We start from the raw sequence: 7,841 nt of genomic DNA, 5'->3' as shown, positions 1-7,841 counted from the left end.
CCCTCATGATTATTTCTAATGTCAATAACAAACAATATTTAAGCTTTCATTGTTTTGTCCTTTGTTCCTAGTTCTGGTCCTGTTTCAAGTGATGAGTCCATTGACAGTTCTTTGTCTGATTATGAATCTTCCGATGCCCTGTCCAGTGAAGGTGAACGTGAAGAAGATGACCTGTATCAGCCTCTGTCTTTCAGGTCAGTAAATATCAAATTGATGAAAAAGAAACATCTTGTACTTATTCTAGGGATTGTAAGGTGAAATCCTGAGGTATGAGATTAAGGAAGATTATTTTGGCAGTCAAATGTAAAACTGCCCATATGCCGCAAGAATTTGAAATAATATAAATTTGGATGATTTCAACTAATTTATTGCATTGTAGCTCCTATGAGCATTCAGTAGATGAAAGTGCAACTCTGACAACTATTGAATCATGCCCTATTGCTGAAGGAAAGTCAGTGGTTCAGAAGGGCATCAAGAAGAACCTGTAAATACCTGTTCTGATATTCTACCAGAAATGGTATCTCGTACTTGTAAAGAGCACAAGAAAATGTTACAGGAAACTATTCAGAAGGATTTTAAGGAACTTATGAAGGGCAAAAGTTGATCATTAAAATATCAAGCCCTGTATGAAGGTGCACGAGTGATGGTGGATGTGGAGAAAAGTTTGCCATTGTTTGAGGTTCCATGTGGGAAGAAAAGTTGTGGAGAAAAAAATGAAGTTGTGGAGCAAAAGCTTGATGCTGGTGTGTTGACAGTTATATACCAGTGCAAAAATGGCCATCGTTGTGTCTGGCACTCATCCAAAGTTCTTTCAATCAAAGGTGGGCAGAAAGTGTTTGTTTCATCAACTCTCTTGGCAGCAGCAACATTGATTACTGGAAATAACTTTGAAAAAATCAGCCTCTTTGCATCTTCTTTGAACATGAATTTCATCTCATCAACGACTTTCCATCGTATTCAGACATTTTATGTTGTTCCAAGCATCAAGGAACTATGGGCTGAAATGAAAGGAAAAATTTGGAATCTATTTGAAAAGGACCATTTGGTTCTTTGTGGTGATGGGCGAATGGACTCCCCTGGTTTTAGTGCAAAGTATTGTTTGTACACCATGATGGACCACTTCCTGGATTTAATTGTTGATGTTGAGGTAGTGGACAAGAGAGAGGCAAGTGGCACCTCTTCACTCATGGAAAAGATGGGCTGCAAGAGGATCCTTGAGAGAATGGTGGGAATATTAAATCTTCAGGAGTTGGTGACTGATGCATCTAGTGTTATAATGAAGATGGTCAGAGAACTAAAAAGTAATGTTTTAGTAAATTTTTTCAATTTGATTTTCTATACTTGGCCCCACGTGCTTTGTTACCTCCTTCAAAACATAGGCTAAAATTCATGAATTTTTTTTTTTCTGTTTATGCCAGTTGAACATGTGATGGTTTCTTTTCATTGATGTTTTATTTGTGGTTGTTGCTTTCTATTTGTTGTTCATCTCTCAACTTTTTTCAATTTTTTTCATTTAATTCTTTCCATAGAGGTGAAAAATATCGGGTTTGCATTCACAGTTGAATTTCAATTATGTTATATATAGTAATTCAAATTTCATTCTCTTCTATTATTATTCACTGTAATCTTAATGTATGTGCTTTCTGACAGGTCAGAATTGTGAAGTGCTGGAGCACTTTTTTCATTCGCTAGATGTGTGGCACAAATCTGTCAAGCTGACAGCAAAGGTGTCTGCTGTAAGTATAATTTTTTAGGTATTGGATATAGATTTGCAAAGGCGTGACTTCAGGGTGGGTGCTGCGCCTCCTATTGGTAAGGCATTAATTCTACTGCATTTCAAGCAAGGAGAAGGCCCTCAAAATGATATTGGGACAACACAAATGTGTAGGTATCTTTCTTGGACTAAGAATCCTACTGTATAACTTAATCTCAATCTGGATCCTAATTCAGATACCAAAGTAGGTTTCTGATTTACAGGCCACCTGAAGTAAAATCATTTCTTCCATAGGCCTCAAAAACAAAGGGGTGTGAAGCTTTGGCACAGTGGATCGAGCCAATAAGAAACCACTTTTGGCACTGCACTGAAACCTGTGATGGGGATTTGAGTAAACTAAAGGTAGGTCTATCATAATCAGTAGGCTGCTATGCATGTACACATTGTTAGGTAGTCATAAATGTAACACAATTTTACGTAAAAATGGGTTTTTCTGAGAAGTGTGTTCTAACAGTAAACGACTGGCAAGCAACAGTTGCAGTGTCATCCAACTGTGCTTCAGATGACAGTTACTTACAGGCAAGTAGTGAATGAAATTGGTAATATTCTTGCAGGAAATGTGGATCGGAGTAATCCACCATGTCTGTGGAGAGCACGAGTGGGAGAATGGTGAGTGCTCCCATGGACAGTTGACTGATGTAGAAGAGGGAAAGGAGATTTTAGCTAAAGACTCAAAAGCAGCAGAGGAGTTGCGGAAAATAGTATTTGACGCTGAATGGTTGAAGTCTCTACAACACTATGTGAGATTTAGGTATGTTCTTCCTGTCTGGATGCAGAACACACAACATACATTTGTCCCTTGTTACCGTTATGAATGAGTTGTATCAAAAAATAGATGTTCAATAATCAGATTACAAGAATGAAGTTGGAGTCATCAAAGCCTACCATGCCATACCAGAAACTTTACTTTACATTCAGACTTGCTGAGTAGCAATTGCTGCTAGTTGAAAACAGTAACAAGATATTTGACATATGTAACCTACCATGAGAAATTCTCACTCAGGTTTTGTTGCAAAATTATCCAAACATTACAACATTTGTTAATTTAATCCTTCACGTTTTATAATCTTTCCCTTCTAAATTTTAAAATTTTGGAAATTATAACTTTTGATTTGGGGCACTCCTGGTATTGGAAAGGTTGATAAATGGTTGTTTTGCTTGTTTTCACTCCTCTAGGCACACAAGTAAACTGGAGAACTTTAACTCTGTGCCTGAAATATGCTTCCAAACGAATTGCATTTTCGTAAGTAGCAATCATTATTCATGCACATATATTTCAATTTTTTTTTTAATGTTTGTTAATCCCCCCCCTTTTTTACTGGACAACATAATTATTTCGAGGTTAATTTGAGATAGCACAAGAAAAAAAAAAAGAAAAGAAAAAAAAATTGCCATACACTGCCTCATTTAAGAACCTGCTAATTAGAGAATCAATGATTTTATCTATTCTTAGATATGAAGTCTTCACCGGAAGGTGATTGTTGGCTGTGCTGGATCACAACTTCCATCTTTTCCGGAAGACAATCAGTGGAAAATTCAAGAAATTGTACTCGAAGCGGTCTGGAAACTGGAGAGCAGAAGCAGTGAAAGAGGACAAGAGCTATAGCTACTGGCCAGCACTATTTGCAGAAATATTGTGTAAGAGAGCCGAGGATCTGGAAACTGCAGCAAGACATGTAACTGTGTCTCCAACAAATCCACAGCACCTTGCCCCAACCATAGCCATGAGGGAGTCACCAACTACTGGAGATTTGGTCGCTGCAAGATTGTCAAGATTCAAACAGCAGAAACAGAAATCTTAGTAAACCCACATGGTGACAATTGTCATGATGAAGAAGTGGGAGGATGATTAATCATTGCTTTATGAACTTTTGAATGTTCTTACAATTAGTTTAAAAATGGTTGAGGAACTTTCAAAAACAGGAGTTTTTTTACTACAATATATGAGCTCTAATAAAATGTTTTTATCCTTGGCCAACTCATAATTGATGATAAATGTGTAAACATAGATCGAAAATTTTCTCAAAAACCCGTCCGTTTTTCGAAGTTATAATCAGAATTTTTATAAATCATAGTTGGCCTTTGTCTAACAACTCTCATTCATAAACTCGGGAAAGAGAAAGGGGAAATCGTTTTTCCCAAACCAACACTCAAAAACATTTCATCAGATATTTGAACGAGAGGAGTAACAATTACTAGTAACTTACCAATGTGGTACACTTTGCAAAAATTTTCGCAAAATTACAACAGTTCATCAAGAACAATAAATAACAAAATGCTTATTCAGCAACTAGGATTGCCTATATCCCATATAAATGCCATCTGGAGCAGGATAGAATCTCCTTATTGTGAGAACAACGCATGAAGGCAAAACACGTCGGTTTCCCTTTCCCAGTTTCCCATATTTCCATAAACAGTACTGTCTGTAGGCTGCCTTTCTAAAGGAATTTGTAGAATAATCCGGTTCTTCGGCCAGTATGTCAAACCTAGCCCGGATAGCTAACGTCAATACTTCCCGGTCAAGGCAGATGTTTTGAAACATGGCGTATGAAGTGGCACAAGTTCTCTTTCTACAACAAACATTCTCCAAATCTAGAGGCATTGGTCTACAAACTGAACAATCACACCATTCAGGAACATCATCTCGATCAGGATCAGGATCAGCAGAGTGCGCTGCAGAGTCGCTGATTTCTGCTCGGATGTTTTTCGCATAATCCAGACTTCCCTTGCCTTAGCTGAGAACTCTTAGAAGGATGTGGTCTTTTTCATCCGTGGCCAGGGTTTTAATAAATTCCTTGTGGAGAGAATGAAAAATGATTGAGTGAACTTGAAAGACAGTAGCATGCTTTCATCGAGAAAAAAATTTCGGGTTATTTTGAAACAAATTCGATTTTAAAGTTGCCGAGTTTACAGTGAATGTGTGATTGCTTTGTTGGGAAATGTAACCACCGAAGACAACGATGGCGTGGACACATATCTTAGAACTAAACTTACTTGTATTTCCCTTTGTGCAGTAGCGGCTTGCTCTTGATGACGAGAAAAAGCACTGGGGTTTCTATTCACCACAACTTCGACCGTCTTGTTCTTGCACGCCGTTCTCTTAGTTACACACGTGAAGCTGCTGGAGCATTTTATCGACGCATTTTGGCATGGACAGCCAGGAGTTTTAGCCGTCTTTTTGCGGCTACATGAATTCTTACAGGAACAGGAGAAAATACTTGCTATTGTAAATCGATGAATTTCAAGAAAGGATTTCTGGTCTTGTACTATCACGCAGAAAATGTAGTATTGAGCTTACCACTCGATTCACGATCGCCAAAGGCAAAGGGACAACGTGAGATGTTGATACGATGGATTCCTCGTTTCCTCGGCCGCGTGGTGCCACAGGCGAACCGTACACATTAACGGGTGTCGATGGACCTTCAACATCGATATTCCTGCTTGTCTCGTGGTCTGTTTCTTCCATTTTTGGCGCAATTGAAGTCGATCTCTTGACCTTTCGTCACGTCACGCCGTTTGCGAATCACGCTGCTGGCATCAAAACAATAATAGAGGCGCGCAGGGTATTGTGGTTGGAAGGGATCCTTTAACTCATGCTTCTGACCATCCTAACTGGGAGCGTACTACCCAAGATGATATTTTCAAGCTGCCACCTGGAGTGTCCATTTTATTCCCCCTACTTTTGAAAATTTTGTTAAGTTACAATTCTTGACTTTCACCCACGTGACACCACACTTGACAGCGGTTGCTATCCGCCATTATTGTGCCCCTCAAGTGTAAACAAACAAAGAGATGTATTGTACTTTTACAGAATATGGTTTATTGTATAGTGGTTGGATGTACGTCTAAAAGCGGAAAAAATCGTCTTAGCTTTCATACAATACCCAAGATTGTATCGAATCAAGGAGAAGAGCACGAAGAGCTCACGAGAGAGAGAAGGCGCTAGATTTCAGCAATCAGTCAAGGGGATACAGAGACGAAGAGAATCCTCGACAGTGAATGAGTATGTGGGTTACATTTTGTCACTGGAAAAGCTGCGACCTCCTGGGATAGATATCACATAGACTGGGTGCCAACTCTAAACCTTGGAAAACAACAAGCGAAGCAACCTACAGTCAGTGAACACAAAGAAGCGAGTTTGAGGGCCGAAAGGGGCAAAGAGCGCAGGAAGAGAATCATCGAGTGTCAACAAATCGAAGCAGCTAAGAAGAAAAAAGAGCTGGAACAAAGTGGTCTCGCTGTACAAAACATAGATTTTGCTACTGTTAGCGCCTCTACTAACGATTGTACAAGCTCAGACCCTCATTTTGACGAGGCTTGTGGCAGTACAAGCTATGAATATTTTGACGGCAACGGAACAGAGAAGGGAACTCGAACGGTCGTCCACAACATGGTTGATGGTTCTACTTCAACTGAGGACTTTGAAGTAGTTTCAGAGGGGAGGAGAAATAGAGGAATTCAGACACTAGAATTCGATTTTTTGTTTAAGAACTCTGTGTATCATGCTCCAGACAAGGACTTCTTCCATTCTCCAGATAAAGTTTGCTTTTACACCGGATTGTCTTCGTTTGAAGTACTAATGGTAGTGTTCGAACATGTAAGTCCGTACGTATCACGACGATCCAATTTAACCAATTTGAACAGCTTTCAAGAATTTATCCTAGTCTTGATGAAGCTACGGTTAAATGTACCATTTCAAGATTTGGCATACCGTTTTGAGGTGTCCTTAACAAGTGTGTCAAGAATGTTCACCTCATGGATACATGCAATGGACTTGAGGTTGTCTTGCTTCATTTATTGGCCAGAAAGGGAACAGCTATGGAAAACTATGCCCATGTGTTTTCAGTATACCTTTGGTCGTAAGGTAACCGTGATAATTGATTGTTTTGAGGTTTTTATTGAGAAACCAACAAATCTTATGGCCAGAGCTCAGACCTTTTCTTCCTATAAGAATCATAACACTGTTAAGATTCTTATTGGAATTACACCCCAAGGAACTGTCTCTTTTGTTTCTGAGGCTTGGGGAGGAAGAACCTCAGATAAATTCTTAACCGAGAACTGCGGAATCCTAGAAAAACTGATACCAGGAGATACTGTTATGGCAGATAGAGGATTTACAATTTCTGAGAGTGTTGGGTTAAAGCAAGGAGAGCTAGTAATTCCTGCATTCACCAAAGGAAAAGCTCAACTAGACCCAGTAGATGTAGAGCATTCAAGAGGCATAGCTAATGTTAGGATCCGCGTGGAGCGAGTAATAGGTTTACTACAAAGGAAATACACTATATTATAAGGAAAACTCCCCACTAAATACCTGAGTTGTGACCCGAATGGTCCCAAAGAGAACCAGGTACCCATAATTGATCGTATTCTAAGAGTTTGTTCAGCCCTTGTAAATTTTTGCCCATCAATAATACCAATTGATTAGCTAGTTTTTAAAGAAACTTTTAGTGCTTTCCAAAATTATTTAGCTGCTGATCAAGTGAACTAAAAGAGCAAAGATAAATGTTTTGTTAACAAATAATTTTTTGTAAACAAGTGTCAATCACTTAAATTGAGAACATTTGTGATATAAATCCACGTCAAGGATGGCAAATATCCAACACAAAGTGATTGTCACCAGTAAGCCATCCGGAAGGATCACTAATGATGTCATAATCTGAGTTGTTTAATTTAGCCAGAATAGCATACTTGTCGACAGAACCAGAACTAGTTGACACTTGCATAATTTTTATTTCATCCTCACTATCATCATCATCTGATAAGTCTGATGCTGCAGGTGATTTAGGAGTTGTAGAAGTAGAAGTGGTAGGTTTATTATGAGGCATTGTTTTGACCTTTTTTCCTCGGCATGTATTACATAGCCAGGTTGTCTTGGAATTGTTGGGCATTCTTTCAAATCCCAAGCATTTCACATGGAAAAAATTTCCACTGCTGAAGTCTACATTGTGGCACTCACTGAGTCTATTGGTCATGGCTGCTTTTCCATTACAGACACAAATTGTAGTCTTTAACATAGCAGCTTGATTTACTTGTGATGGTGCAACTTTGCCCTTTATTTTAATTGTGG

At 38.9% G+C, this 7,841-nt stretch overlaps 1 long non-coding RNA gene and 3 pseudogenes across 7 annotated transcripts in view; 2 read left to right on the top strand and 2 right to left on the bottom strand.

The window, feature by feature from the left end:
• The window catches only part of LOC148720077 (uncharacterized), a 4,958-nt pseudogene extending 1,233 nt beyond the window's left edge, over window positions 1–3,725 (top strand). The window contains exons 4-10 of the transcript XR_015992970.1: window positions 72–194; window positions 380–1,301; window positions 1,651–1,736; window positions 2,009–2,116; window positions 2,329–2,525; window positions 2,951–3,017; window positions 3,228–3,725. The product of XR_015992970.1 is annotated as an uncharacterized LOC148720077 (transcript). The remainder of the gene's footprint in view (window positions 1–71; window positions 195–379; window positions 1,302–1,650; window positions 1,737–2,008; window positions 2,117–2,328; window positions 2,526–2,950; window positions 3,018–3,227) is intronic.
• The window catches only part of LOC111331656 (uncharacterized), a 77,028-nt gene that overhangs the window by 43,137 nt on the left and 26,050 nt on the right, over window positions 1–7,841 (bottom strand). The window lies entirely within an intron of this gene.
• LOC148720076 (uncharacterized) lies at window positions 3,922–6,173 on the bottom strand (annotated as a pseudogene). The gene is made up of 2 exons (XR_015992962.1): window positions 4,769–6,173; window positions 3,922–4,568 (listed from the first exon to the last, which is right to left on the bottom strand). The product of XR_015992962.1 is annotated as an uncharacterized LOC148720076 (transcript).
• On the top strand, window positions 6,354–7,199 carry LOC148720075 (uncharacterized; annotated as a pseudogene).

This window comes from Stylophora pistillata, chromosome 11 (genome assembly GCF_964205215.1).
Source record: "Stylophora pistillata chromosome 11, jaStyPist1.2, whole genome shotgun sequence".
Classification (NCBI taxonomy): Eukaryota; Metazoa; Cnidaria; class Anthozoa; order Scleractinia; family Pocilloporidae; genus Stylophora; species Stylophora pistillata.
The sequence above is the reverse complement of the archived record's forward strand: the minus strand, read 5'-3'. Positions and strand labels throughout refer to the sequence as shown.